The 27,893-nt window shown below is 40.5% G+C and overlaps 17 non-coding genes and 2 pseudogenes across 17 annotated transcripts; all 19 read right to left on the minus strand.

The window, feature by feature from the left end:
- Window positions 1-2,755: 2,755 nt before the first annotated feature.
- LOC144361843 (U5 spliceosomal RNA) lies at window positions 2,756-2,875 on the minus strand. Its single transcript, XR_013422495.2, has one exon. It is a non-coding gene; the product is annotated as a U5 spliceosomal RNA (small nuclear RNA).
- An 851-nt stretch (window positions 2,876-3,726) lies between these two features.
- Window positions 3,727-3,846, minus strand: LOC146729335 (U5 spliceosomal RNA). Its single transcript, XR_014928428.1, has one exon. It is a non-coding gene; the product is annotated as a U5 spliceosomal RNA (small nuclear RNA).
- An 850-nt stretch (window positions 3,847-4,696) lies between these two features.
- LOC146729336 (U5 spliceosomal RNA) lies at window positions 4,697-4,816 on the minus strand. Its single transcript, XR_014928429.1, has one exon. It is a non-coding gene; the product is annotated as a U5 spliceosomal RNA (small nuclear RNA).
- An 851-nt stretch (window positions 4,817-5,667) lies between these two features.
- On the minus strand, window positions 5,668-5,787 carry LOC146729337 (U5 spliceosomal RNA). The gene has a single exon (XR_014928479.1). It is a non-coding gene; the product is annotated as a U5 spliceosomal RNA (small nuclear RNA).
- Window positions 5,788-6,637: 850 nt separating this feature from the next.
- Window positions 6,638-6,757, minus strand: LOC146729338 (U5 spliceosomal RNA). Its single transcript, XR_014928508.1, has one exon. It is a non-coding gene; the product is annotated as a U5 spliceosomal RNA (small nuclear RNA).
- An 850-nt stretch (window positions 6,758-7,607) lies between these two features.
- On the minus strand, window positions 7,608-7,727 carry LOC146729339 (U5 spliceosomal RNA). The gene has a single exon (XR_014928430.1). It is a non-coding gene; the product is annotated as a U5 spliceosomal RNA (small nuclear RNA).
- Window positions 7,728-8,577: 850 nt separating this feature from the next.
- On the minus strand, window positions 8,578-8,697 carry LOC146729340 (U5 spliceosomal RNA). The gene has a single exon (XR_014928431.1). It is a non-coding gene; the product is annotated as a U5 spliceosomal RNA (small nuclear RNA).
- An 851-nt stretch (window positions 8,698-9,548) lies between these two features.
- Window positions 9,549-9,668, minus strand: LOC146729341 (U5 spliceosomal RNA). Its single transcript, XR_014928480.1, has one exon. It is a non-coding gene; the product is annotated as a U5 spliceosomal RNA (small nuclear RNA).
- An 850-nt stretch (window positions 9,669-10,518) lies between these two features.
- LOC146729342 (U5 spliceosomal RNA) lies at window positions 10,519-10,633 on the minus strand. The gene has a single exon (XR_014928523.1). It is a non-coding gene; the product is annotated as a U5 spliceosomal RNA (small nuclear RNA).
- Window positions 10,634-14,715: 4,082 nt separating this feature from the next.
- On the minus strand, window positions 14,716-14,803 carry LOC146729343 (U5 spliceosomal RNA; annotated as a pseudogene).
- An 851-nt stretch (window positions 14,804-15,654) lies between these two features.
- LOC146729344 (U5 spliceosomal RNA) lies at window positions 15,655-15,774 on the minus strand. The gene has a single exon (XR_014928432.1). It is a non-coding gene; the product is annotated as a U5 spliceosomal RNA (small nuclear RNA).
- Window positions 15,775-16,624: 850 nt separating this feature from the next.
- Window positions 16,625-16,744, minus strand: LOC146729345 (U5 spliceosomal RNA). Its single transcript, XR_014928433.1, has one exon. It is a non-coding gene; the product is annotated as a U5 spliceosomal RNA (small nuclear RNA).
- Window positions 16,745-17,595: 851 nt separating this feature from the next.
- Window positions 17,596-17,715, minus strand: LOC144352994 (U5 spliceosomal RNA). The gene has a single exon (XR_013420724.2). It is a non-coding gene; the product is annotated as a U5 spliceosomal RNA (small nuclear RNA).
- Window positions 17,716-18,565: 850 nt separating this feature from the next.
- LOC146729346 (U5 spliceosomal RNA) lies at window positions 18,566-18,685 on the minus strand. Its single transcript, XR_014928434.1, has one exon. It is a non-coding gene; the product is annotated as a U5 spliceosomal RNA (small nuclear RNA).
- An 851-nt stretch (window positions 18,686-19,536) lies between these two features.
- LOC146729347 (U5 spliceosomal RNA) lies at window positions 19,537-19,655 on the minus strand. Its single transcript, XR_014928476.1, has one exon. It is a non-coding gene; the product is annotated as a U5 spliceosomal RNA (small nuclear RNA).
- An 850-nt stretch (window positions 19,656-20,505) lies between these two features.
- LOC146729348 (U5 spliceosomal RNA) lies at window positions 20,506-20,625 on the minus strand. The gene has a single exon (XR_014928435.1). It is a non-coding gene; the product is annotated as a U5 spliceosomal RNA (small nuclear RNA).
- Window positions 20,626-25,673: 5,048 nt separating this feature from the next.
- On the minus strand, window positions 25,674-25,761 carry LOC146729349 (U5 spliceosomal RNA; annotated as a pseudogene).
- Window positions 25,762-26,612: 851 nt separating this feature from the next.
- LOC146729350 (U5 spliceosomal RNA) lies at window positions 26,613-26,732 on the minus strand. Its single transcript, XR_014928436.1, has one exon. It is a non-coding gene; the product is annotated as a U5 spliceosomal RNA (small nuclear RNA).
- An 850-nt stretch (window positions 26,733-27,582) lies between these two features.
- LOC146729351 (U5 spliceosomal RNA) lies at window positions 27,583-27,702 on the minus strand. The gene has a single exon (XR_014928438.1). It is a non-coding gene; the product is annotated as a U5 spliceosomal RNA (small nuclear RNA).
- Between the last annotated feature and the right edge of the window lie 191 nt (window positions 27,703-27,893).

Consider the following 27,893-nt stretch of genomic DNA (forward strand, 5'->3'; position numbering starts at 1 on the left):
CTCTGCTGTTGTTCGAGCCGAGACTCCATATCGCACTACCACCCCATTCTCTCTCCCACTGCTTTCCTTCCTCAAGAGAACAGACATGTGCCTCCTGGACAAGGATGATATCAAAGTTAGATTCATGACAGTATTTGAAAAAAAGAGACCTTTTCATATAATCTTTTAAACCATTTATGTTTATTGAAATAATAGAGACGGACATATTTTGGTGAGAAGAACCTTTATTTCGTAAAATAATCATCAAAATAGCTGGATTCTTTGTTCAGAACCCATTGTGGGTGGGCTTCGCAACAGTGGACGAGCCACTCGGATGGCGTGACAGACACCGCTTCACATGCTTCGACAGGGCAGAGCAGTTGCACCGTGTCCAGAAAAGAGTGGTGAGCTTGGAGATGAGAAACCAGGGCAGGCCATCCAGTAAATTCGCTATTGCAGTCCGCATCAGACACTCTGTGACATGTAACTTCCACCTGGTTCAGTTTGTGGAGGCGAGAATCTCTTGTCCTCAACAAGGCAGCCTTAGTTTCAGTATTCACATTCGGTGTGTTTAGACTTTGTTCGTCAGCACTGGTGAAGCTCTCGCAATCAGAAACAATAGTGACATCGTGTGAAAAGCCAGGGACCCTAGTTCGTTTGTGATCTTCAGTGGAGGGAACATAGTCATCTTCTGCTGGGCGTTTTCCGCTAGCAAGATGGAGAAGAATAGGAGCTTCAGCCGCCATATCAGAAATGTCTTCGGGTTCACTACCAACAGTTTCAGATGGTGATACACTGGCGGGTGAAGAAGAGATGGCGCCTGGACCAGAAGTAGTTTTCGCAGAATCATGTTTAGAAATAGGCAAGATCGGAGGAGAATCGTAATTCATATCAGATTGAACCGGACAGGCAGGTGAGATTACAGGGTCAGTGATATCAGCCGAATCAGCTGGAGAGGTATCATGGACAGGTTTGTCAGGAGCAGGATCAGATGTCCGGCTTGCTTGTGGTGCTGTGGACCACTTGTTCATAACACTGGCTTTGTTCGCAAAAGAGACTTTACATTGGCGGAAGTTGTGCCCGTTTTCATGGCACACAGTACACTTTATGTCATTGGTACAGTTGTCAAGAGAGTGGCCAACTCCAAGACAGCGAAAGCAAACAATTTCTTTGCATTCTTTAGCAAAGTGATCAACTCCGTGACAGCGGGCACAGATTTTAGGCTGACCGGGATAAGAAATCCAAACATTTCTGTTGCAGATACGCAGACGGGGAGGAATATTTCCCCCCAATTTAACTTTATATTGACGAATTCCATTAAAGCAAGTAGGAAACTCAGAGTAGACGCATTTTCGTGCAGCAAGAACCTTTCCAAATCTAGATAAAGCATGTTGCATGTATGAGTCATCTAGATCATTGCCCACGTATGAGGCGGTGACGATAGTGGATTCTTCATATGAAGATGAGGAACAGTCTGCTGAGGCAGCAATTTTCTCTTCAAAATTTCTTCTGAAGGATAAGGAACGAAAGGTGACATCATATTTTGACGGACCAAGCTTTTCAACAGCTTCCAAGTGAAGCTTCACATCAATGTCGAAGGATTTTAAATAATCAAATACCTGTTTAGGTGTTGCAGATTCAGATTTTAAAACCAAACAAAGAACTCTGTCTTTTCTGCCAATAGGCCGAATTCCAGCCATGGCAACAGAGAGACAAAACAAAAAAGATGAAAACAGCACGAGGCAAAGCCTCGAGCAAGACAAGTCCAATAACCAGCAAGCAAACTGAAGGCAGCAGCACACGTGAGAGGACAGCAGCGAATCAGAAAATATCAAACGATGATCAAAGCAAGAAGAGAATTACTTACAGGATCCAGTGACTTGGTAACAGCGAAGATTTATGCGGTCTGCAGAAAAACCAGAGTTAATTCGACATATGGTTGTGGTGTAATACATACGTTTCAGTGACTACAACTTCGGATAAGGTGAGTAAAGTGGGAAAACAAATATCTTTCGATTTTGTGTACTATGTGTAATTTCTTACAGAAACTTAGGTGGTTTGTTATTAAAGGCTAGACAAATAATTATGTTATACAAAATACATTATGAGGAACGCTGCCTTGAATATGAGAAATACATAATTTGCCCCTGCTTTCTGACCAATAAACGTTTAAGTCGCGCTCTATAGCGACGATACTGTAACAATGTTGTTCAAAGTGAAAACCGTCTCGTCATTTCGGATATTATAATTAATCTTAGATTTCTTTTCGGCATAATGTCCAGTATGATTGTAACATTGTTTTAGCATATAGCACTTCAAAGTTTAGCTGCCAGTCAGTACAAACTGTTGATAGTCAACAATGTAATTAATAGTTTACCTTCATGATTTTTTTAATAACTTGCCCTTTCAGTCGACAGCTACTTCAACATATCCCTGTATCCGCTGGTAGAGGGCGCAACTCGTGCGAATTTGATGAGCTATCAAACCAAAGTGTAAATTTCTACAGAAGGTCAGTGCCCGGCCACAAAGATCCGCCAATTGGAAGTAATCTGTGAAATAAAAATGAAAAAAACAAACAAACAAAAAACGGCGATGTTGAATTTTGCCCAAGCATACCCGGGCCTGATTAGACAGTCATGAAACCTGCCCGTCTGTTGTAAACCCGCCCGATAGAGCCTGGCCATCGTCGAAATTTGGATACTGAAAGATTTGGTCATCTGAATATCGTACATATTCAGGTTGCCGATTCAATTATTTCTAATATTTGTTTATTTATCGCCCCGCAATTGAGCGGGGTTATCAAAAATTTGATTATAGACTCATTAGTTGTTCCTCTGCACGGAAATCTTTAGTAAAAGGCGAAAGATTTATGCGGCCTGCAGAAAAACCAGAGTTAATTCGACATATGGTTGTGGTGTAATACATACGTTTCAGTGACCACAACTTCGGATAAGGTGAGTAAAGTGGGAAAACAAATATCTTTCGATTTTGTGTACTATGTGTAATTTCTTACAGAAACTTAGGTGGTTTGTTATTAAAGGCTAGACAAATAATTATGTTATACAAAATACATTATGAGGAACGCTGCCTTGAATATGAGAAATACATAATTTGCCCCTGCTTTCTGACCAATAAACGTTTAAGTCGCGCTCTATAGCGACGATACTGTAACAATGTTGTTCAAAGTGAAAACCGTCTCGTCATTTCGGATATTATAATTAATCTTAGATTTCTTTTCGGCATAATGTCCAGTATGATTGTAACATTGTTTTAGCATATAGCACTTCAAAGTTTAGCTGCCAGTCAGTACAAACTGTTGATAGTCAACAATGTAATTAATAGTTTACCTTCATGATTTTTTTAATAACTTGCCCTTTCAGTCGACAGCTACTTCAACATATCCCTGTATCCGCTGGTAGAGGGCGCAACTCGTGCGAATTTGATGAGCTATCAAACCAAAGTGTAAATTTCTACAGAAGGTCAGTGCCCGGCCACAAAGATCCGCCAATTGGAAGTAATCTGTGAAATAAAAATGAAAAAAAACAAACAAACAAAAAACGGCGATGTTGAATTTTGCCCAAGCATACCCGGGCCTGATTAGACAGTCATGAAACCTGCCCGTCTGTTGTAAACCCGCCCGATAGAGCCTGGCCATCGTCGAAATTTGGATACTGAAAGATTTGGTCATCTGAATATCGTACATATTCAGGTTGCCGATTCAATTATTTCTAATATTTGTTTATTTATCGCCCCGCAATTGAGCGGGGTTATCAAAAATTTGATTATAGACTCATTAGTTGTTCCTCTGCACGGAAATCTTTAGTAAAAGGCGAAAGATTTATGCGGCCTGCAGAAAAACCAGAGTTAATTCGACATATGGTTGTGGTGTAATACATACGTTTCAGTGACCACAACTTCGGATAAGGTGAGTAAAGTGGGAAAACAAATATCTTTCGATTTTGTGTACTATGTGTAATTTCTTACAGAAACTTAGGTGGTTTGTTATTAAAGGCTAGACAAATAATTATGTTATACAAAATACATTATGAGGAACGCTGCCTTGAATATGAGAAATACATAATTTGCCCCTGCTTTCTGACCAATAAACGTTTAAGTCGCGCTCTATAGCGACGATACTGTAACAATGTTGTTCAAAGTGAAAACCGTCTCGTCATTTCGGATATTATAATTAATCTTAGATTTCTTTTCGGCATAATGTCCAGTATGATTGTAACATTGTTTTAGAATATAGCACTTCAAAGTTTAGCTGCCAGTCAGTACAAACTGTTGATAGTCAACAATGTAATTAATAGTTTACCTTCATGATTTTTTTAATAACTTGCCCTTTCAGTCGACAGCTACTTCAACATATCCCTGTATCCGCTGGTAGAGGGCGCAACTCGTGCGAATTTGATGAGCTATCAAACCAAAGTGTAAATTTCTACAGAAGGTCAGTGCCCGGCCACAAAGATCCGCCAATTGGAAGTAATCTGTGAAATAAAAATGAAAAAAACAAACAAACAAAAAACGGCGATGTTGAATTTTGCCCAAGCATACCCGGGCCTGATTAGACAGTCATGAAACCTGCCCGTCTGTTGTAAACCCGCCCGATAGAGCCTGGCCATCGTCGAAATTTGGATACTGAAAGATTTGGTCATCTGAATATCGTACATATTCAGGTTGCCGATTCAATTATTTCTAATATTTGTTTATTTATCGCCCCGCAATTGAGCGGGGTTATCAAAAATTTGATTATAGACTCATTAGTTGTTCCTCTGCACGGAAATCTTTAGTAAAAGGCGAAAGATTTATGCGGCCTGCAGAAAAACCAGAGTTAATTCGACATATGGTTGTGGTGTAATACATACGTTTCAGTGACCACAACTTCGGATAAGGTGAGTAAAGTGGGAAAACAAATATCTTTCGATTTTGTGTACTATGTGTAATTTCTTACAGAAACTTAGGTGGTTTGTTATTAAAGGCTAGACAAATAATTATGTTATACAAAATACATTATGAGGAACGCTGCCTTGAATATGAGAAATACATAATTTGCCCCTGCTTTCTGACCAATAAACGTTTAAGTCGCGCTCTATAGCGACGATACTGTAACAATGTTGTTCAAAGTGAAAACCGTCTCGTCATTTCGGATATTATAATTAATCTTAGATTTCTTTTCGGCATAATGTCCAGTATGATTGTAACATTGTTTTAGCATATAGCACTTCAAAGTTTAGCTGCCAGTCAGTACAAACTGTTGATAGTCAACAATGTAATTAATAGTTTACCTTCATGATTTTTTTAATAACTTGCCCTTTCAGTCGACAGCTACTTCAACATATCCCTGTATCCGCTGGTAGAGGGCGCAACTCGTGCGAATTTGATGAGCTATCAAACCAAAGTGTAAATTTCTACAGAAGGTCAGTGCCCGGCCACAAAGATCCGCCAATTGGAAGTAATCTGTGAAATTAAAATGAAAAAAAACAAACAAACAAAAAACGGCGATGTTGAATTTTGCCCAAGCATACCCGGGCCTGATTAGACAGTCATGAAACCTGCCCGTCTGTTGTAAACCCGCCCGATAGAGCCTGGCCATCGTCGAAATTTGGATACTGAAAGATTTGGTCATCTGAATATCGTACATATTCAGGTTGCCGATTCAATTATTTCTAATATTTGTTTATTTATCGCCCCGCAATTGAGCGGGGTTATCAAAAATTTGATTATAGACTCATCAGTTGTTCCTCTGCACGGAAATCTTTAGTAAAAGGCGAAAGATTTATGCGGCCTGCAGAAAAACCAGAGTTAATTCGACATATGGTTGTGGTGTAATACATACGTTTCAGTGACCACAACTTCGGATAAGGTGAGTAAAGTGGGAAAACAAATATCTTTCGATTTTGTGTACTATGTGTAATTTCTTACAGAAACTTAGGTGGTTTGTTATTAAAGGCTAGACAAATAATTATGTTATACAAAATACATTATGAGGAACGCTGCCTTGAATATGAGAAATACATAATTTGCCCCTGCTTTCCGACCAATAAACGTTTAAGTCGCGCTCTATAGCGACGATACTGTAACAATGTTGTTCAAAGTGAAAACCGTCTCGTCATTTCGGATATTATAATTAATCTTAGATTTCTTTTCGGCATAATGTCCAGTATGATTGTAACATTGTTTTAGCATATAGCACTTCAAAGTTTAGCTGCCAGTCAGTACAAACTGTTGATAGTCAACAATGTAATTAATAGTTTACCTTCATGATTTTTTTAATAACTTGCCCTTTCAGTCGACAGCTACTTCAACATATCCCTGTATCCGCTGGTAGAGGGCGCAACTCGTGCGAATTTGATGAGCTATCAAACCAAAGTGTAAATTTCTACAGAAGGTCAGTGCCCGGCCACAAAGATCCGCCAATTGGAAGTAATCTGTGAAATAAAAATGAAAAAAACAAACAAACAAAAAACGGCGATGTTGAATTTTGCCCAAGCATACCCGGGCCTGATTAGACAGTCATGAAACCTGCCCGTCTGTTGTAAACCCGCCCGATAGAGCCTGGCCATCGTCGAAATTTGGATACTGAAAGATTTGGTCATCTGAATATCGTACATATTCAGGTTGCCGATTCAATTATTTCTAATATTTGTTTATTTATCGCCCCGCAATTGAGCGGGGTTATCAAAAATTTGATTATAGACTCATTAGTTGTTCCTCTGCACGGAAATCTTTAGTAAAAGGCGAAAGATTTATGCGGCCTGCAGAAAAACCAGGGTTAATTCGATATATGGTTGTGGTGTAATACATACGTTTCAGTGACCACAACTTCGGATAAGGTGAGTAAAGTGGGAAAACAAATATCTTTCGATTTTGTGTACTATGTGTAATTTCTTACAGAAACTTAGGTGGTTTGTTATTAAAGGCTAGACAAATAATTATGTTATACAAAATACATTATGAGGAACGCTGCCTTGAATATGAGAAATACATAATTTGCCCCTGCTTTCTGACCAATAAACGTTTAAGTCGCGCTCTATAGCGACGATACTGTAACAATGTTGTTCAAAGTGAAAACCGTCTCGTCATTTCGGATATTATAATTAATCTTAGATTTCTTTTCGGCATAATGTCCAGTATGATTGTAACATTGTTTTAGCATATAGCACTTCAAAGTTTAGCTGCCAGTCAGTACAAACTGTTGATAGTCAACAATGTAATTAATAGTTTACCTTCATGATTTTTTTAATAACTTGCCCTTTCAGTCGACAGCTACTTCAACATATCCCTGTATCCGCTGGTAGAGGGCGCAACTCGTGCGAATTTGATGAGCTATCAAACCAAAGTGTAAATTTCTACAGAAGGTCAGTGCCCGGCCACAAAGATCCGCCAATTGGAAGTAATCTGTGAAATAAAAATGAAAAAAACAAACAAACAAAAAACGGCGATGTTGAATTTTGCCCAAGCATACCCGGGCCTGATTAGACAGTCATGAAACCTGCCCGTCTGTTGTAAACCCGCCCGATAGAGCCTGGCCATTGTCGAAATTTGGATACTGAAAGATTTGGTCATCTGAATATCGTACATATTCAGGTTGCCGATTCAATTATTTCTAATATTTGTTTATTTATCGCCCCGCAATTGAGCGGGGTTATCAAAAATTTGATTATAGACTCATTAGTTGTTCCTCTGCACGGAAATCTTTAGTAAAAGGCGAAAGATTTATGCGGCCTGCAGAAAAACCAGAGTTAATTCGACATATGGTTGTGGTGTAATACATACGTTTCAGTGACCACAACTTCGGATAAGGTGAGTAAAGTGGGAAAACAAATATCTTTCGATGTTGTGTACTATGTGTAATTTCTTACAGAAACTTAGGTGGTTTGTTATTAAAGGCTAGACAAATAATTATGTTATACAAAATACATTATGAGGAACGCTGCCTTGAATATGAGAAATACATAATTTGCCCCTGCTTTCTGACCAATAAACGTTTAAGTCGCGCTCTATAGCGACGATACTGTAACAATGTTGTTCAAAGTGAAAACCGTCTCGTCATTTCGGATATTATAATTAATCTTAGATTTCTTTTCGGCATAATGTCCAGTATGATTGTAACATTGTTTTAGCATATAGCACTTCAAAGTTTAGCTGCCAGTCAGTACAAACTGTTGATAGTCAACAATGTAATTAATAGTTTACCTTCATGATTTTTTTAATAACTTGCCCTTTCAGTCGACAGCTACTTCAACATATCCCTGTATCCGCTGGTAGAGGGCGCAACTCGTGCGAATTTGATGAGCTATCAAACCAAAGTGTAAATTTCTACAGAAGGTCAGTGCCCGGCCACAAAGATCCGCCAATTGGAAGTAATCTGTGAAATAAAAATGAAAAAAACAAACAAACAAAAAACGGCGATGTTGAATTTTGCCCAAGCATACCTGGGCCTGATTAGACAGTCATGAAACCTGCCCGTCTGTTGTAAACCCGCCCGATAGAGCCTGGCCATCGTCGAAATTTGGATACTGAAAGATTTGGTCATCTGAATATCGTACATATTCAGGTTGCCGATTCAATTATTTCTAATATTTGTTTATTTATCGCCCCGCAATTGAGCGGGGTTATCAAAAATTTGATTATAGACTCATTAGTTGTTCCTCTGCACGGAAATCTTTAGTAAAAGGCGAAAGATTTATGCGGCCTGCAGAAAAACCAGAGTTAATTCGACATATGGTTGTGGTGTAATACATACGTTTCAGTGACCACAACTTCGGATAAGGTGAGTAAAGTGGGAAAACAAATATCTTTCGATTTTGTGTACTATGTGTAATTTCTTACAGAAACTTAGGTGGTTTGTTATTAAAGGCTAGACAAATAATTATGTTATACAAAATACATTATGAGGAACGCTGCCTTGAATATGAGAAATACATAATTTGCCCCTGCTTTCTGACCAATAAACGTTTAAGTCGCGCTCTATAGCGACGATACTGTAACAATGTTGTTCAAAGTGAAAACCGTCTCGTCATTTCGGATATTATAATTAATCTTAGATTTCTTTTCGGCATAATGTCCAGTATGATTGTAACATTGTTTTAGCATATAGCACTTCAAAGTTTAGCTGCCAGTCAGTACAAACTGTTGATAGTCAACAATGTAATTAATAGTTTACCTTCATGATTTTTTTAATAACTTGCCCTTTCAGTCGACAGCTACTTCAACATATCCCTGTATCCGCTGGTAGAGGGCGCAACTCGTGCGAATTTGATGAGCTATCAAACCAAAGTGTAAATTTCTACAGAAGGTCAGTGCCCGGCCACAAAGATCCGCCAATTGGAAGTAATCTGTGAAATTAAAATGAAAAAAAACAAACAAACAAAAAACGGCGATGTTGAATTTTGCCCAAGCATACCCGGGCCTGATTAGACAGTCATGAAACCTGCCCGTCTGTTGTAAACCCGCCCGATAGAGCCTGGCCATCGTCGAAATTTGGATACTGAAAGATTTGGTCATCTGAATATCGTACATATTCAGGTTGCCGATTCAATTATTTCTAATATTTGTTTATTTATCGCCCCGCAATTGAGCGGGGTTATCAAAAATTTGATTATAGACTCATCAGTTGTTCCTCTGCACGGAAATCTTTAGTAAAAGGCGAAAGATTTATGCGGCCTGCAGAAAAACCAGAGTTAATTCGACATATGGTTGTGGTGTAATACATACGTTTCAGTGACCACAACTTCGGATAAGGTGAGTAAAGTGGGAAAACAAATATCTTTCGATTTTGTGTACTATGTGTAATTTCTTACAGAAACTTAGGTGGTTTGTTATTAAAGGCTAGACAAATAATTATGTTATACAAAATACATTATGAGGAACGCTGCCTTGAATATGAGAAATACATAATTTGCCCCTGCTTTCCGACCAATAAACGTTTAAGTCGCGCTCTATAGCGACGATACTGTAACAATGTTGTTCAAAGTGAAAACCGTCTCGTCATTTCGGATATTATAATTAATCTTAGATTTCTTTTCGGCATAATGTCCAGTATGATTGTAACATTGTTTTAGCATATAGCACTTCAAAGTTTAGCTGCCAGTCAGTACAAACTGTTGATAGTCAACAATGTAATTAATAGTTTACCTTCATGATTTTTTTAATAACTTGCCCTTTCAGTCGACAGCTACTTCAACATATCCCTGTATCCGCTGGTAGAGGGCGCAACTCGTGCGAATTTGATGAGCTATCAAACCAAAGTGTAAATTTCTACAGAAGGTCAGTGCCCGGCCACAAAGATCCGCCAATTGGAAGTAATCTGTGAAATAAAAATGAAAAAAACAAACAAACAAAAAACGGCGATGTTGAATTTTGCCCAAGCATACCCGGGCCTGATTAGACAGTCATGAAACCTGCCCGTCTGTTGTAAACCCGCCCGATAGAGCCTGGCCATCGTCGAAATTTGGATACTGAAAGATTTGGTCATCTGAATATCGTACATATTCAGGTTGCCGATTCAATTATTTCTAATATTTGTTTATTTATCGCCCCGCAATTGAGCGGGGTTATCAAAAATTTGATTATAGACTCATTAGTTGTTCCTCTGCACGGAAATCTTTAGTAAAAGGCGATTTTTGATTTAGGAGGTTAAATCAATCAATCAATCATTCATCAAGAAGACGAAATGAGATTACAGGCCCCTCCTAGGCAGGCCAGCCTTGCTGGATCTCACCACATAAGACTTCGAGTCCTCCTGCCTGATGTTATGTAGCCTGAATGTCTATGGAAAAGTCCAAAAGCAACAGAAACAGAGATGTGTAACTTTGAATTGATTGCGATAATCGATGAACCGTAGTGATGCTGAGCTCGGGCCATTATGATTAAGTTTGAGAACTGGGTTGATTGGTCAGGTGGAGTGGTTGCCACAGGGAGACGTATTTCGCTCTGGAGAAACGCAGTTGATCAGTCTGGAGTCGTCTTTTGATGTCTTCATTGATGTTCAAAATGGCTGATTCAGATGACAAATGGATGTTTTCAAAGGCGGCTTTACATCTGGTCTTCCAAATATGGAGTTTAACTAGGTTAATGATGTAAAGGGCGGAGTTGTTGGGAAATGACGTGTGCACGGGGTCAGCTAAGCTGTAGATGATGAGGTTGGATGTACAGACGTTTAAGAGACCAAAGTGACGAAAAATGAAGCTTTCCACCCAAGACCATAGGGAAGCCGAAAAATCGCAAGAAATAAACATGTGATGTATTGTCTCTGGCATAGTACAAGAGAGACGAGGACACATTTGACTGGTGGCGTATCCCCATCTATGCATCATAATGGTGGTGGTAAGTGCATTATGGATTATTCTCCAAGACAGGTCCCTCATGTTCATGTCCAGAAGAGGGGCATGAACTCTGTGCCAAATAGTGTTCCAGTCGAGACAGCCCTTCAACTCCATCACACGTGGGTATATAGAAGCTTGATTCAGGAGTAAGCCATATAACTCTTTCGTGGTGGCTTTATTGCAAATAATGTTGTTGTCCATTCTATTTACTGTACGAGCAAGGGTGATGATAGAAGCATACCAGGGAGGTTCCGGTGGGAAGTGTGGGCCAATGTTTGACCACATGTTCGGCAGAAGACACCTGAGATCTGAGGCACAGTATGCCTTGGTGAAATAGCAGCAGGGACGATCATGGAAGCATGAGAAAACAGTTTTCAACAGCAGAGCATTTGCCATGCTGTGGAGATGTACGAGGCCCCAACCCCCCTTCGTCGTAGGCAGGTGAATAACATCGCGGCGGACCTTTTCCTTTCTTCCTCCCCAAAAGAAGCGGAATATATCAACTTGAATCTGTTTTAAGATTGGGGTTGGGCAGGGGAAGATGGGAGCGATATAATAAAACAAGGGGATGGCAAGAGAGTTGAGAATGGTGGTTTTGCCAGCTAAGGTGAGACGTCTAGATCTCCAGGACGTGAGCATATTTCTCAGCTTGTTGTGTCTAACGGACCAGTTTTCTGATGGCATGTCCTCGTTTGAGATCCAAACCCCATTGACTTTAAGTCTCTTGTTATTGAAAGATATGCCACTTGGAGAGTCCACTCTGTGTTTCCAGCTTCCAGCCCACATGCCTTTGGTCTTTTGCTTATTCAGTCGGGATCCGGATGCTAAACCAAAACGCTCACTGATGGACATCAGAGCTTCCAAGGACTCTGAGCTGGTAATAATGGCAGTGTTGTCATCGGCGTACTGGAAGAGTTTGGATGGTGAGGGGGCTCCTGGCAGGTTAAACCCTTGGATGCACGGGGATTGCCTAACTGCAGCAGCAAAGGGTTCAATGTAAAGGGTGTACAGCAGTGGTGAAATGGGGCAGCCCTGCCGCACACCTCTTGAAAGGGGAAAGGCTTTTGAGAGGAACCCATTAACCAGAACTGAGCTGTGGATGTCATTATAGAAGGTCTGAATGGTTTGGATGAACGAGGGGCCAAAATTCATTCTCTGCAGAACCTTTACAAGGAAGGGCCACTCAACACGGTCGAAAGCCTTTTGCTGGTCTAGCGATACCAGAGCACAGGGAAAGTTGCGTTCATTGGCAAGGTAGACAATGTCTCGAATAACCTGGACGTTCTCCTGGATGGACCTCCCAGGGACTCCACACGTTTGGTATGGAGACAGCAGGTGAGAGGTAACAGATTTTAAACGGTTGCAGAAGGATTTGGAGATGAGCTTGTAATCGGTGTTGAGTAGGGAAATTGGCCGTTTGTTTTGTGGGCTCAAGTGGGCATTTTCGTTAGCTGGAGTGGAGGAATCACCGGGTTTGTTCAACAGGATGATGGTACCATGGCGCTGGGAGGACGAGAGTTTCCCAAGCTCAAGTTCTTGATTGAGTACTTCAGTGAGGTCTTCCCCTATAAAACGCCAACATGCAGAATAAAATTCCTTAGGTAATCCATCACTTCCGGGGGTTTTGTGGTTTTGCATGCAGCGAAGTGACTGTTGAACCTCTGCAGGGGTGAGAGGCCCCTCCAGAGTAGATTGCTGATTAGGTGAGAGTTTGTTAGAAATTTTAGATAGGAAGAACTCCTGTTCCGTGGTGTTGAGACAAGGTTCAGCCGTGTACAGCGTTTGGTAAAAGTCGATGAGGGTTTCAGAGATTTTATCCTGAGAATGGTGAATAGTACCATGTTTATTCAAGATGGCAGTGATGAGTTTCTCCTTTCCTCTGCGATGTTCCCGGCTGAAGAAGTATCTGGAGCATTTCTCATCCATATCCAGTTTTTGCACACGGGCCCGGATCTTGACTCCCTGCAAACGCTTGGCTTTAAGCTTATTAATTTTGTTTTTAATTTCGTGGTAGTTGTCTAGGGTTGGCTTGGAGCGATCTCCCTGATTCAGTTTTGATGTATAGAGCACAAGCTGTTGATGGAGCGATTCCAACGCTGCCTTGTGGGCTTTTGCCTTGCGATGAGAATGGGACTTCAGAAGAAGCTGCATACGATGTTTTATCATATCCCACCAATCTGCCATGGTGTTGAAAGCTGGTTGCAGTGTCTTCCACTTGTTATAATGCTCTTCTAGGTCTTTAGTAATTTTAGGGTCCTGGAAAAGAGACGTGTTACACTTCCAAACTCCTGGGCCACGATGTGGGGAGGAGAAAGGAGAAATAGAGAGTTTCATAAACTCATGATCAGATAGCGAACAAGGAGAAATGCTAGTTTCAGTGTTTAAGCAGATGGAGACGTAAAATCTGTCAAGCCGGGAGGCAGTGGTGTTATTAGCATCCCGCCAGGTAAACTCCTGAGCAGTAGGGTGGTCTTTGCGCCAAGAATCGACCATGGAGAAATCACTGACCAGTTGGCAAAGTTGCCTACTACCGACAAAGGAGTGACGACTGGAAAGTGAACCACCACATTTGTCATTGGTGGACTCGATGCAGTTAAAGTCTCCTCCAAGTACGATTGGGAAGCCACTGCCACAGAATTCATGAAGTGAGTTGAAAAAATCAGACCTACGCCCAGGAACATTAGGCCCATAAATGTTGACCAGAGTTAAAGGTGACCCGCTGACTTTAACTGTACAGGCGATTACTCTACCATCGCCGTCTTTCATGATGTTAGTTGGAGAAATGCCAGAGTTTGGCGAAAACAAAATCCCAACACCCTTGCTGTTGTTAGCGCCGATACTCCAAATGGCCTCGCCTCCCCACTCGCACGTCCACTGTTGTTCTTCTGCAAGAGTGCTGACATGAGCTTCCTGGATGAAAACAATGTCGTAGTTGTTACGGCAGTCTGAAAAAAGCTGAGCACGTTTATTGTACTCTTTTAAACCATTAATATTGATGGTGAGTATGGACAGAGAAGCCATAATAAGGGGTAGGGTGGTGTGAAGCATGACGAGTTAGGTGATGTAATAATAGTCAAAGAAGGATGAGTCCTTGGCCAGAACAAACTCAGGATGGCAGTTGCAGCAGTGGGAAAGCCATTCTGAGGTGTTGATAGAAGTGGCTTTGCATTGTTTTACAGGGCACAAAAGATGGATGGTATCAAAGAAGTTGTGGGAGGTTTGTAGGTGGTTTACCACGTCAGCCCAACCTGTGAGAATTTTCCGGCAGTCTGTGCTAGATATTGAGCAGCATCTGACATCAACTTCGGAAAGCTTGTGCAGTGGGGAGTCACGACATTTTGATAGAGCGTTACGAACACGTCTGGAAAGGAGGGGTTCTTCTTTTCCACTATCCACTGATTCTTGGTCCGAAGAGGCTCATTAGTTGTTCCTCTGCACGGAAATCTTTAGTAAAAGGCGAAAGATTTATGCGGCCTGCAGAAAAACCAGAGTTAATTCGACATATGGTTGTGGTGTAATACATACGTTTCAGTGACCACAACTTCGGATAAGGTGAGTAAAGTGGGAAAACAAATATCTTTCGATTTTGTGTACTATGTGTAATTTCTTACAGAAACTTAGGTGGTTTGTTATTAAAGGCTAGACAAATAATTATGTTATACAAAATACATTATGAGGAACGCTGCCTTGAATATGAGAAATACATAATTTGCCCCTGCTTTCTGACCAATAAACGTTTAAGTCGCGCTCTATAGCGACGATACTGTAACAATGTTGTTCAAAGTGAAAACCGTCTCGTCATTTCGGATATTATAATTAATCTTAGATTTCTTTTCGGCATAATGTCCAGTATGATTGTAACATTGTTTTAGCATATAGCACTTCAAAGTTTAGCTGCCAGTCAGTACAAACTGTTGATAGTCAACAATGTAATTAATAGTTTACCTTCATGATTTTTTTAATAACTTGCCCTTTCAGTCGACAGCTACTTCAACATATCCCTGTATCCGCTGGTAGAGGGCGCAACTCGTGCGAATTTGATGAGCTATCAAACCAAAGTGTAAATTTCTACAGAAGGTCAGTGCCCGGCCACAAAGATCCGCCAATTGGAAGTAATCTGTGAAATAAAAATGAAAAAAAACAAACAAACAAAAAACGGCGATGTTGAATTTTGCCCAAGCATACCCGGGCCTGATTAGACAGTCATGAAACCTGCCCGTCTGTTGTAAACCCGCCCGATAGAGCCTGGCCATCGTCGAAATTTGGATACTGAAAGATTTGGTCATCTGAATATCGTACATATTCAGGTTGCCGATTCAATTATTTCTAATATTTGTTTATTTATCGCCCCGCAATTGAGCGGGGTTATCAAAAATTTGATTATAGACTCATTAGTTGTTCCTCTGCACGGAAATCTTTAGTAAAAGGCGAAAGATTTATGCGGCCTGCAGAAAAACCAGAGTTAATTCGACATATGGTTGTGGTGTAATACATACGTTTCAGTGACCACAACTTCGGATAAGGTGAGTAAAGTGGGAAAACAAATATCTTTCGATTTTGTGTACTATGTGTAATTTCTTACAGAAACTTAGGTGGTTTGTTATTAAAGGCTAGACAAATAATTATGTTATACAAAATACATTATGAGGAACGCTGCCTTGAATATGAGAAATACATAATTTGCCCCTGCTTTCTGACCAATAAACGTTTAAGTCGCGCTCTATAGCGACGATACTGTAACAATGTTGTTCAAAGTGAAAACCGTCTCGTCATTTCGGATATTATAATTAATCTTAGATTTCTTTTCGGCATAATGTCCAGTATGATTGTAACATTGTTTTAGAATATAGCACTTCAAAGTTTAGCTGCCAGTCAGTACAAACTGTTGATAGTCAACAATGTAATTAATAGTTTACCTTCATGATTTTTTTAATAACTTGCCCTTTCAGTCGACAGCTACTTCAACATATCCCTGTATCCGCTGGTAGAGGGCGCAACTCGTGCGAATTTGATGAGCTATCAAACCAAAGTGTAAATTTCTACAGAAGGTCAGTGCCCGGCCACAAAGATCCGCCAATTGGAAGTAATCTGTGAAATAAAAATGAAAAAAACAAACAAACAAAAAACGGCGATGTTGAATTTTGCCCAAGCATACCCGGGCCTGATTAGACAGTCATGAAACCTGCCCGTCTGTTGTAAACCCGCCCGATAGAGCCTGGCCATCGTCGAAATTTGGATACTGAAAGATTTGGTCATCTGAATATCGTACATATTCAGGTTGCCGATTCAATTATTTCTAATATTTGTTTATTTATCGCCCCGCAATTGAGCGGGGTTATCAAAAATTTGATTATAGACTCATTAGTTGTTCCTCTGCACGGAAATCTTTAGTAAAAGGCGAAAGATTTATGCGGCCTGCAGAAAAACCAGAGTTAATTCGACATATGGTTGTGGTGTAATACATACGTTTCAGTGACCACAACTTCGGATAAGGTGAGTAAAGTGGGAAAACAAATATCTTTCGATTTTGTGTACTATGTGTAATTTCTTACAGAAACTTAGGTGGTTTGTTATTAAAGGCTAGACAAATAATTATGTTATACAAAATACATTATGAGGAACGCTGCCTTGAATATGAGAAATACATAATTTGCCCCTGCTTTCTGACCAATAAACGTTTAAGTCGCGCTCTATAGCGACGATACTGTAACAATGTTGTTCAAAGTGAAAACCGTCTCGTCATTTCGGATATTATAATTAATCTTAGATTTCTTTTCGGCATAATGTCCAGTATGATTGTAACATTGTTTTAGCATATAGCACTTCAAAGTTTAGCTGCCAGTCAGTACAAACTGTTGATAGTCAACAATGTAATTAATAGTTTACCTTCATGATTTTTTTAATAACTTGCCCTTTCAGTCGACAGCTACTTCAACATATCCCTGTATCCGCTGGTAGAGGGCGCAACTCGTGCGAATTTGATGAGCTATCAAACCAAAGTGTAAATTTCTACAGAAGGTCAGTGCCCGGCCACAAAGATCCGCCAATTGGAAGTAATCTGTGAAATTAAAATGAAAAAAAACAAACAAACAAAAAACGGCGATGTTGAATTTTGCCCAAGCATACCCGGGCCTGATTAGACAGTCATGAAACCTGCCCGTCTGTTGTAAACCCGCCCGATAGAGCCTGGCCATCGTCGAAATTTGGATACTGAAAGATTTGGTCATCTGAATATCGTACATATTCAGGTTGCCGATTCAATTATTTCTAATATTTGTTTATTTATCGCCCCGCAATTGAGCGGGGTTATCAAAAATTTGATTATAGACTCATCAGTTGTTCCTCTGCACGGAAATCTTTAGTAAAAGGCGAAAGATTTATGCGGCCTGCAGAAAAACCAGAGTTAATTCGACATATGGTTGTGGTGTAATACATACGTTTCAGTGACCACAACTTCGGATAAGGTGAGTAAAGTGGGAAAACAAATATCTTTCGATTTTGTGTACTATGTGTAATTTCTTACAGAAACTTAGGTGGTTTGTTATTAAAGGCTAGACAAATAATTATGTTATACAAAATACATTATGAGGAACGCTGCCTTGAATATGAGAAATACATAATTTGCCCCTGCTTTCCGACCAATAAACGTTTAAGTCGCGCTCTATAGCGACGATACTGTAACAATGTTGTTCAAAGTGAAAACCGTCTCGTCATTTCGGATATTATAATTAATCTTAGATTTCTTTTCGGCATAATGTCCAGTATGATTGTAACATTGTTTTAGCATATAGCACTTCAAAGTTTAGCTGCCAGTCAGTACAAACTGTTGATAGTCAACAATGTAATTAATAGTTTACCTTCATGATTTTTTTAATAACTTGCCCTTTCAGTCGACAGCTACTTCAACATATCCCTGTATCCGCTGGTAGAGGGCGCAACTCGTGCGAATTTGATGAGCTATCAAACCAAAGTGTAAATTTCTACAGAAGGTCAGTGCCCGGCCACAAAGATCCGCCAATTGGAAGTAATCTGTGAAATAAAAATGAAAAAAACAAACAAACAAAAAACGGCGATGTTGAATTTTGCCCAAGCATACCCGGGCCTGATTAGACAGTCATGAAACCTGCCCGTCTGTTGTAAACCCGCCCGATAGAGCCTGGCCATCGTCGAAATTTGGATACTGAAAGATTTGGTCATCTGAATATCGTACATATTCAGGTTGCCGATTCAATTATTTCTAATATTTGTTTATTTATCGCCCCGCAATTGAGCGGGGTTATCAAAAATTTGATTATAGACTCATTAGTTGTTCCTCTGCACGGAAATCTTTAGTAAAAGGCGAAAGATTTATGCGGCCTGCAGAAAAACCAGAGTTAATTCGACATATGGTTGTGGTGTAATACATACGTTTCAGTGACCACAACTTCGGATAAGGTGAGTAAAGTGGGAAAACAAATATCTTTCGATTTTGTGTACTATGTGTAATTTCTTACAGAAACTTAGGTGGTTTGTTATTAAAGGCTAGACAAATAATTATGTTATACAAAATACATTATGAGGAACGCTGCCTTGAATATGAGAAATACATAATTTGCCCCTGCTTTCTGACCAATAAACGTTTAAGTCGCGCTCTATAGCGACGATACTGTAACAATGTTGTTCAAAGTGAAAACCGTCTCGTCATTTCGGATATTATAATTAATCTTAGATTTCTTTTCGGCATAATGTCCAGTATGATTGTAACATTGTTTTAGCATATAGCACTTCAAAGTTTAGCTGCCAGTCAGTACAAACTGTTGATAGTCAACAATGTAATTAATAGTTTACCTTCATGATTTTTTTAATAACTTGCCCTTTCAGTCGACAGCTACTTCAACATATCCCTGTATCCGCTGGTAGAGGGCGCAACTCGTGCGAATTTGATGAGCTATCAAACCAAAGTGTAAATTTCTACAGAAGGTCAGTGCCCGGCCACAAAGATCCGCCAATTGGAAGTAATCTGTGAAATAAAAATGAAAAAAACAAACAAACAAAAAACGGCGATGTTGAATTTTGCCCAAGCATACCCGGGCCTGATTAGACAGTCATGAAACCTGCCCGTCTGTTGTAAACCCGCCCGATAGAGCCTGGCCATCGTCGAAATTTGGATACTGAAAGATTTGGTCATCTGAATATCGTACATATTCAGGTTGCCAATTCAATTATTTCTAATATTTGTTTATTTATCGCCCCGCAATTGAGCGGGGTTCTCAAAAATTTGATTATAGACTCATTAGTTGTTCCTCTGCACGGAAATCTTTAGTAAAAGGCGAAAGATTTATGCGGCCTGCAGAAAAACCAGAGTTAATTCGACATATGGTTGTGGTGTAATACATACGTTTCAGTGACCACAACTTCGGATAAGGTGAGTAAAGTGGGAAAACAAATATCTTTCGATGTTGTGTACTATGTGTAATTTCTTACAGAAACTTAGGTGGTTTGTTATTAAAGGCTAGACAAATAATTATGTTATACAAAATACATTATGAGGAACGCTGCCTTGAATATGAGAAATACATAATTTGCCCCTGCTTTCTGACCAATAAACGTTTAAGTCGCGCTCTATAGCGACGATACTGTAACAATGTTGTTCAAAGTGAAAACCGTCTCGTCATTTCGGATATTATAATTAATCTTAGATTTCTTTTCGGCATAATGTCCAGTATGATTGTAACATTGTTTTAGCATATAGCACTTCAAAGTTTAGCTGCCAGTCAGTACAAACTGTTGATAGTCAACAATGTAATTAATAGTTTACCTTCATGATTTTTTTAATAACTTGCCCTTTCAGTCGACAGCTACTTCAACATATCCCTGTATCCGCTGGTAGAGGGCGCAACTCGTGCGAATTTGATGAGCTATCAAACCAAAGTGTAAATTTCTACAGAAGGTCAGTGCCCGGCCACAAAGATCCGCCAATTGGAAGTAATCTGTGAAATAAAAATGAAAAAAACAAACAAACAAAAAACGGCGATGTTGAATTTTGCCCAAGCATACCTGGGCCTGATTAGACAGTCATGAAACCTGCCCGTCTGTTGTAAACCCGCCCGATAGAGCCTGGCCATCGTCGAAATTTGGATACTGAAAGATTTGGTCATCTGAATATCGTACATATTCAGGTTGCCGATTCAATTATTTCTAATATTTGTTTATTTATCGCCCCGCAATTGAGCGGGGTTATCAAAAATTTGATTATAGACTCATTAGTTGTTCCTCTGCACGGAAATCTTTAGTAAAAGGCGAAAGATTTATGCGGCCTGCAGAAAAACCAGAGTTAATTCGACATATGGTTGTGGTGTAATACATACGTTTCAGTGACCACAACTTCGGATAAGGTGAGTAAAGTGGGAAAACAAATATCTTTCGATTTTGTGTACTATGTGTAATTTCTTACAGAAACTTAGGTGGTTTGTTATTAAAGGCTAGACAAATAATTATGTTATACAAAATACATTATGAGGAACGCTGCCTTGAATATGAGAAATACATAATTTGCCCCTGCTTTCTGACCAATAAACGTTTAAGTCGCGCTCTATAGCGACGATACTGTAACAATGTTGTTCAAAGTGAAAACCGTCTCGTCATTTCGGATATTATAATTAATCTTAGATTTCTTTTCGGCATAATGTCCAGTATGATTGTAACATTGTTTTAGCATATAGCACTTCAAAGTTTAGCTGCCAGTCAGTACAAACTGTTGATAGTCAACAATGTAATTAATAGTTTACCTTCATGATTTTTTTAATAACTTGCCCTTTCAGTCGACAGCTACTTCAACATATCCCTGTATCCGCTGGTAGAGGGCGCAACTCGTGCGAATTTGATGAGCTATCAAACCAAAGTGTAAATTTCTACAGAAGGTCAGTGCCCGGCCACAAAGATCCGCCAATTGGAAGTAATCTGTGAAATTAAAATGAAAAAAAACAAACAAACAAAAAACGGCGATGTTGAATTTTGCCCAAGCATACCCGGGCCTGATTAGACAGTCATGAAACCTGCCCGTCTGTTGTAAACCCGCCCGATAGAGCCTGGCCATCGTCGAAATTTGGATACTGAAAGATTTGGTCATCTGAATATCGTACATATTCAGGTTGCCGATTCAATTATTTCTAATATTTGTTTATTTATCGCCCCGCAATTGAGCGGGGTTATCAAAAATTTGATTATAGACTCATCAGTTGTTCCTCTGCACGGAAATCTTTAGTAAAAGGCGATTTTTGATTTAGGAGGTTAAATCAATCAATCAATCATTCATCAAGAAGACGAAATGAGATTACAGGCCCCTCCTAGGCAGGCCAGCCTTGCTGGATCTCACCACATAAGACTTCGAGTCCTCCTGCCTGATGTTATGTAGCCTGAATGTCTATGGAAAAGTCCAAAAGCAACAGAAACAGAGATGTGTAACTTTGAATTGATTGCGATAATCGATGAACCGTAGTGATGCTGAGCTCGGGCCATTATGATTAAGTTTGAGAACTGGGTTGATTGGTCAGGTGGAGTGGTTGCCACAGGGAGACGTATTTCGCTCTGGAGAAACGCAGTTGATCAGTCTGGAGTCGTCTTTTGATGTCTTCATTGATGTTCAAAATGGCTGATTCAGATGACAAATGGATGTTTTCAAAGGCGGCTTTACATCTGGTCTTCCAAATATGGAGTTTAACTAGGTTAATGATGTAAAGGGCGGAGTTGTTGGGAAATGACGTGTGCACGGGGTCAGCTAAGCTGTAGATGATGAGGTTGGATGTACAGACGTTTAAGAGACCAAAGTGACGAAAAATGAAGCTTTCCACCCAAGACCATAGGGAAGCCGAAAAATCGCAAGAAATAAACATGTGATGTATTGTCTCTGGCATAGTACAAGAGAGACGAGGACACATTTGACTGGTGGCGTATCCCCATCTATGCATCATAATGGTGGTGGTAAGTGCATTATGGATTATTCTCCAAGACAGATCCCTCATGTTCATGTCCAGAAGAGGGGCATGAACTCTGTGCCAAATAGTGTTCCAGTCGAGACAGCCCTTCAACTCCATCACACGTGGGTATATAGAAGCTTGATTCAGGAGTAAGCCATATAACTCTTTCGTGGTGGCTTTATTGCAAATAATGTTGTTGTCCATTCTATTTACTGTACGAGCAAGGGTGATGATAGAAGCATACCAGGGAGGTTCCGGTGGGAAGTGTGGGCCAATGTTTGACCACATGTTCGGCAGAAGACACCTGAGATCTGAGGCACAGTATGCCTTGGTGAAATAGCAGCAGGGACGATCATGGAAGCATGAGAAAACAGTTTTCAACAGCAGAGCATTTGCCATGCTGTGGAGATGTACGAGGCCCCAACCCCCCTTCGTCGTAGGCAGGTGAATAACATCGCGGCGGACCTTTTCCTTTCTTCCTCCCCAAAAGAAGCGGAATATATCAACTTGAATCTGTTTTAAGATTGGGGTTGGGCAGGGGAAGATGGGAGCGATATAATAAAACAAGGGGATGGCAAGAGAGTTGAGAATGGTGGTTTTGCCAGCTAAGGTGAGACGTCTAGATCTCCAGGACGTGAGCATATTTCTCAGCTTGTTGTGTCTAACGGACCAGTTTTCTGATGGCATGTCCTCGTTTGAGATCCAAACCCCATTGACTTTAAGTCTCTTGTTATTGAAAGATATGCCACTTGGAGAGTCCACTCTGTGTTTCCAGCTTCCAGCCCACATGCCTTTGGTCTTTTGCTTATTCAGTCGGGATCCGGATGCTAAACCAAAACGCTCACTGATGGACATCAGAGCTTCCAAGGACTCTGAGCTGGTAATAATGGCAGTGTTGTCATCGGCGTACTGGAAGAGTTTGGATGGTGAGGGGGCTCCTGGCAGGTTAAACCCTTGGATGCACGGGGATTGCCTAACTGCAGCAGCAAAGGGTTCAATGTAAAGGGTGTACAGCAGTGGTGAAATGGGGCAGCCCTGCCGCACACCTCTTGAAAGGGGAAAGGCTTTTGAGAGGAACCCATTAACCAGAACTGAGCTGTGGATGTCATTATAGAAGGTCTGAATGGTTTGGATGAACGAGGGGCCAAAATTCATTCTCTGCAGAACCTTTACAAGGAAGGGCCACTCAACACGGTCGAAAGCCTTTTGCTGGTCTAGCGATACCAGAGCACAGGGAAAGTTGCGTTCATTGGCAAGGTAGACAATGTCTCGAATAACCTGGACGTTCTCCTGGATGGACCTCCCAGGGACTCCACACGTTTGGTATGGAGACAGCAGGTGAGAGGTAACAGATTTTAAACGGTTGCAGAAGGATTTGGAGATGAGCTTGTAATCGGTGTTGAGTAGGGAAATTGGCCGTTTGTTTTGTGGGCTCAAGTGGGCATTTTCGTTAGCTGGAGTGGAGGAATCACCGGGTTTGTTCAACAGGATGATGGTACCATGGCGCTGGGAGGACGAGAGTTTCCCAAGCTCAAGTTCTTGATTGAGTACTTCAGTGAGGTCTTCCCCTATAAAACGCCAACATGCAGAATAAAATTCCTTAGGTAATCCATCACTTCCGGGGGTTTTGTGGTTTTGCATGCAGCGAAGTGACTGTTGAACCTCTGCAGGGGTGAGAGGCCCCTCCAGAGTAGATTGCTGATTAGGTGAGAGTTTGTTAGAAATTTTAGATAGGAAGAACTCCTGTTCCGTGGTGTTGAGACAAGGTTCAGCCGTGTACAGCGTTTGGTAAAAGTCGATGAGGGTTTCAGAGATTTTATCCTGAGAATGGTGAATAGTACCATGTTTATTCAAGATGGCAGTGATGAGTTTCTCCTTTCCTCTGCGATGTTCCCGGCTGAAGAAGTATCTGGAGCATTTCTCATCCATATCCAGTTTTTGCACACGGGCCCGGATCTTGACTCCCTGCAAACGCTTGGCTTTAAGCTTATTAATTTTGTTTTTAATTTCGTGGTAGTTGTCTAGGGTTGGCTTGGAGCGATCTCCCTGATTCAGTTTTGATGTATAGAGCACAAGCTGTTGATGGAGCGATTCCAACGCTGCCTTGTGGGCTTTTGCCTTGCGATGAGAATGGGACTTCAGAAGAAGCTGCATACGATGTTTTATCATATCCCACCAATCTGCCATGGTGTTGAAAGCTGGTTGCAGTGTCTTCCACTTGTTATAATGCTCTTCTAGGTCTTTAGTAATTTTAGGGTCCTGGAAAAGAGACGTGTTACACTTCCAAACTCCTGGGCCACGATGTGGGGAGGAGAAAGGAGAAATAGAGAGTTTCATAAACTCATGATCAGATAGCGAACAAGGAGAAATGCTAGTTTCAGTGTTTAAGCAGATGGAGACGTAAAATCTGTCAAGCCGGGAGGCAGTGGTGTTATTAGCATCCCGCCAGGTAAACTCCTGAGCAGTAGGGTGGTCTTTGCGCCAAGAATCGACCATGGAGAAATCACTGACCAGTTGGCAAAGTTGCCTACTACCGACAAAGGAGTGACGACTGGAAAGTGAACCACCACATTTGTCATTGGTGGACTCGATGCAGTTAAAGTCTCCTCCAAGTACGATTGGGAAGCCACTGCCACAGAATTCATGAAGTGAGTTGAAAAAATCAGACCTACGCCCAGGAACATTAGGCCCATAAATGTTGACCAGAGTTAAAGGTGACCCGCTGACTTTAACTGTACAGGCGATTACTCTACCATCGCCGTCTTTCATGATGTTAGTTGGAGAAATGCCAGAGTTTGGCGAAAACAAAATCCCAACACCCTTGCTGTTGTTAGCGCCGATACTCCAAATGGCCTCGCCTCCCCACTCGCACGTCCACTGTTGTTCTTCTGCAAGAGTGCTGACATGAGCTTCCTGGATGAAAACAATGTCGTAGTTGTTACGGCAGTCTGAAAAAAGCTGAGCACGTTTATTGTACTCTTTTAAACCATTAATATTGATGGTGAGTATGGACAGAGAAGCCATAATAAGGGGTAGGGTGGTGTGAAGCATGACGAGTTAGGTGATGTAATAATAGTCAAAGAAGGATGAGTCCTTGGCCAGAACAAACTCAGGATGGCAGTTGCAGCAGTGGGAAAGCCATTCTGAGGTGTTGATAGAAGTGGCTTTGCATTGTTTTACAGGGCACAAAAGATGGATGGTATCAAAGAAGTTGTGGGAGGTTTGTAGGTGGTTTACCACGTCAGCCCAACCTGTGAGAATTTTCCGGCAGTCTGTGCTAGATATTGAGCAGCATCTGACATCAACTTCGGAAAGCTTGTGCAGTGGGGAGTCACGACATTTTGATAGAGCGTTACGAACACGTCTGGAAAGGAGGGGTTCTTCTTTTCCACTATCCACTGATTCTTGGTCCGAAGAGGCTCATTAGTTGTTCCTCTGCACGGAAATCTTTAGTAAAAGGCGAAAGATTTATGCGGCCTGCAGAAAAACCAGAGTTAATTCGACATATGGTTGTGGTGTAATACATACGTTTCAGTGACCACAACTTCGGATAAGGTGAGTAAAGTGGGAAAACAAATATCTTTCGATTTTGTGTACTATGTGTAATTTCTTACAGAAACTTAGGTGGTTTGTTATTAAAGGCTAGACAAATAATTATGTTATACAAAATACATTATGAGGAACGCTGCCTTGAATATGAGAAATACATAATTTGCCCCTGCTTTCTGACCAATAAACGTTTAAGTCGCGCTCTATAGCGACGATACTGTAACAATGTTGTTCAAAGTGAAAACCGTCTCGTCATTTCGGATATTATAATTAATCTTAGATTTCTTTTCGGCATAATGTCCAGTATGATTGTAACATTGTTTTAGCATATAGCACTTCAAAGTTTAGCTGCCAGTCAGTACAAACTGTTGATAGTCAACAATGTAATTAATAGTTTACCTTCATGATTTTTTTAATAACTTGCCCTTTCAGTCGACAGCTACTTCAACATATCCCTGTATCCGCTGGTAGAGGGCGCAACTCGTGCGAATTTGATGAGCTATCAAACCAAAGTGTAAATTTCTACAGAAGGTCAGTGCCCGGCCACAAAGATCCGCCAATTGGAAGTAATCTGTGAAATAAAAATGAAAAAAAACAAACAAACAAAAAACGGCGATGTTGAATTTTGCCCAAGCATACCCGGGCCTGATTAGACAGTCATGAAACCTGCCCGTCTGTTGTAAACCCGCCCGATAGAGCCTGGCCATCGTCGAAATTTGGATACTGAAAGATTTGGTCATCTGAATATCGTACATATTCAGGTTGCCGATTCAATTATTTCTAATATTTGTTTATTTATCGCCCCGCAATTGAGCGGGGTTATCAAAAATTTGATTATAGACTCATTAGTTGTTCCTCTGCACGGAAATCTTTAGTAAAAGGCGAAAGATTTATGCGGCCTGCAGAAAAACCAGAGTTAATTCGACATATGGTTGTGGTGTAATACATACGTTTCAGTGACCACAACTTCGGATAAGGTGAGTAAAGTGGGAAAACAAATATCTTTCGATTTTGTGTACTATGTGTAATTTCTTACAGAAACTTAGGTGGTTTGTTATTAAAGGCTAGACAAATAATTATGTTATACAAAATACATTATGAGGAACGCTGCCTTGAATATGAGAAATACATAATTTGCCCCTGCTTTCTGACCAATAAACGTTTAAGTCGCGCTCTATAGCGACGATACTGTAACAATGTTGTTCAAAGTGAAAACCGTCTCGTCATTTCGGATATTATAATTAATCTTAGATTTCTTTTCGGCATAATGTCCAGTATGATTGTAACATTGTTTTAGAATATAGCACTTCAAAGTTTAGCTGCCAGTCAGTACAAACTGTTGATAGTCAACAATGTAATTAATAGTTTACCTTCATGATTTTTTTAATAACTTGCCCTTTCAGTCGACAGCTACTTCAACATATCCCTGTATCCGCTGGTAGAGGGCGCAACTCGTGCGAATTTGATGAGCTATCAAACCAAAGTGTAAATTTCTACAGAAGGTCAGTGCCCGGCCACAAAGATCCGCCAATTGGAAGTAATCTGTGAAATAAAAATGAAAAAAACAAACAAACAAAAAACGGCGATGTTGAATTTTGCCCAAGCATACCCGGGCCTGATTAGACAGTCATGAAACCTGCCCGTCTGTTGTAAACCCGCCCGATAGAGCCTGGCCATCGTCGAAATTTGGATACTGAAAGATTTGGTCATCTGAATATCGTACATATTCAGGTTGCCGATTCAATTATTTCTAATATTTGTTTATTTATCGCCCCGCAATTGAGCGGGGTTATCAAAAATTTGATTATAGACTCATTAGTTGTTCCTCTGCACGGAAATCTTTAGTAAAAGGCGAAAGATTTATGCGGCCTGCAGAAAAACCAGAGTTAATTCGACATATGGTTGTGGTGTAATACATACGTTTCAGTGACCACAACTTCGGATAAGGTGAGTAAAGTGGGAAAACAAATATCTTTCGATTTTGTGTACTATGTGTAATTTCTTACAGAAACTTAGGTGGTTTGTTATTAAAGGCTAGACAAATAATTATGTTATACAAAATACATTATGAGGAACGCTG

This window comes from Saccoglossus kowalevskii, chromosome 22 (genome assembly GCF_978046115.1).
Source record: "Saccoglossus kowalevskii chromosome 22, keSacKowa6.1, whole genome shotgun sequence".
In the NCBI taxonomy this organism is placed as follows: Eukaryota; Metazoa; Hemichordata; class Enteropneusta; family Harrimaniidae; genus Saccoglossus; species Saccoglossus kowalevskii.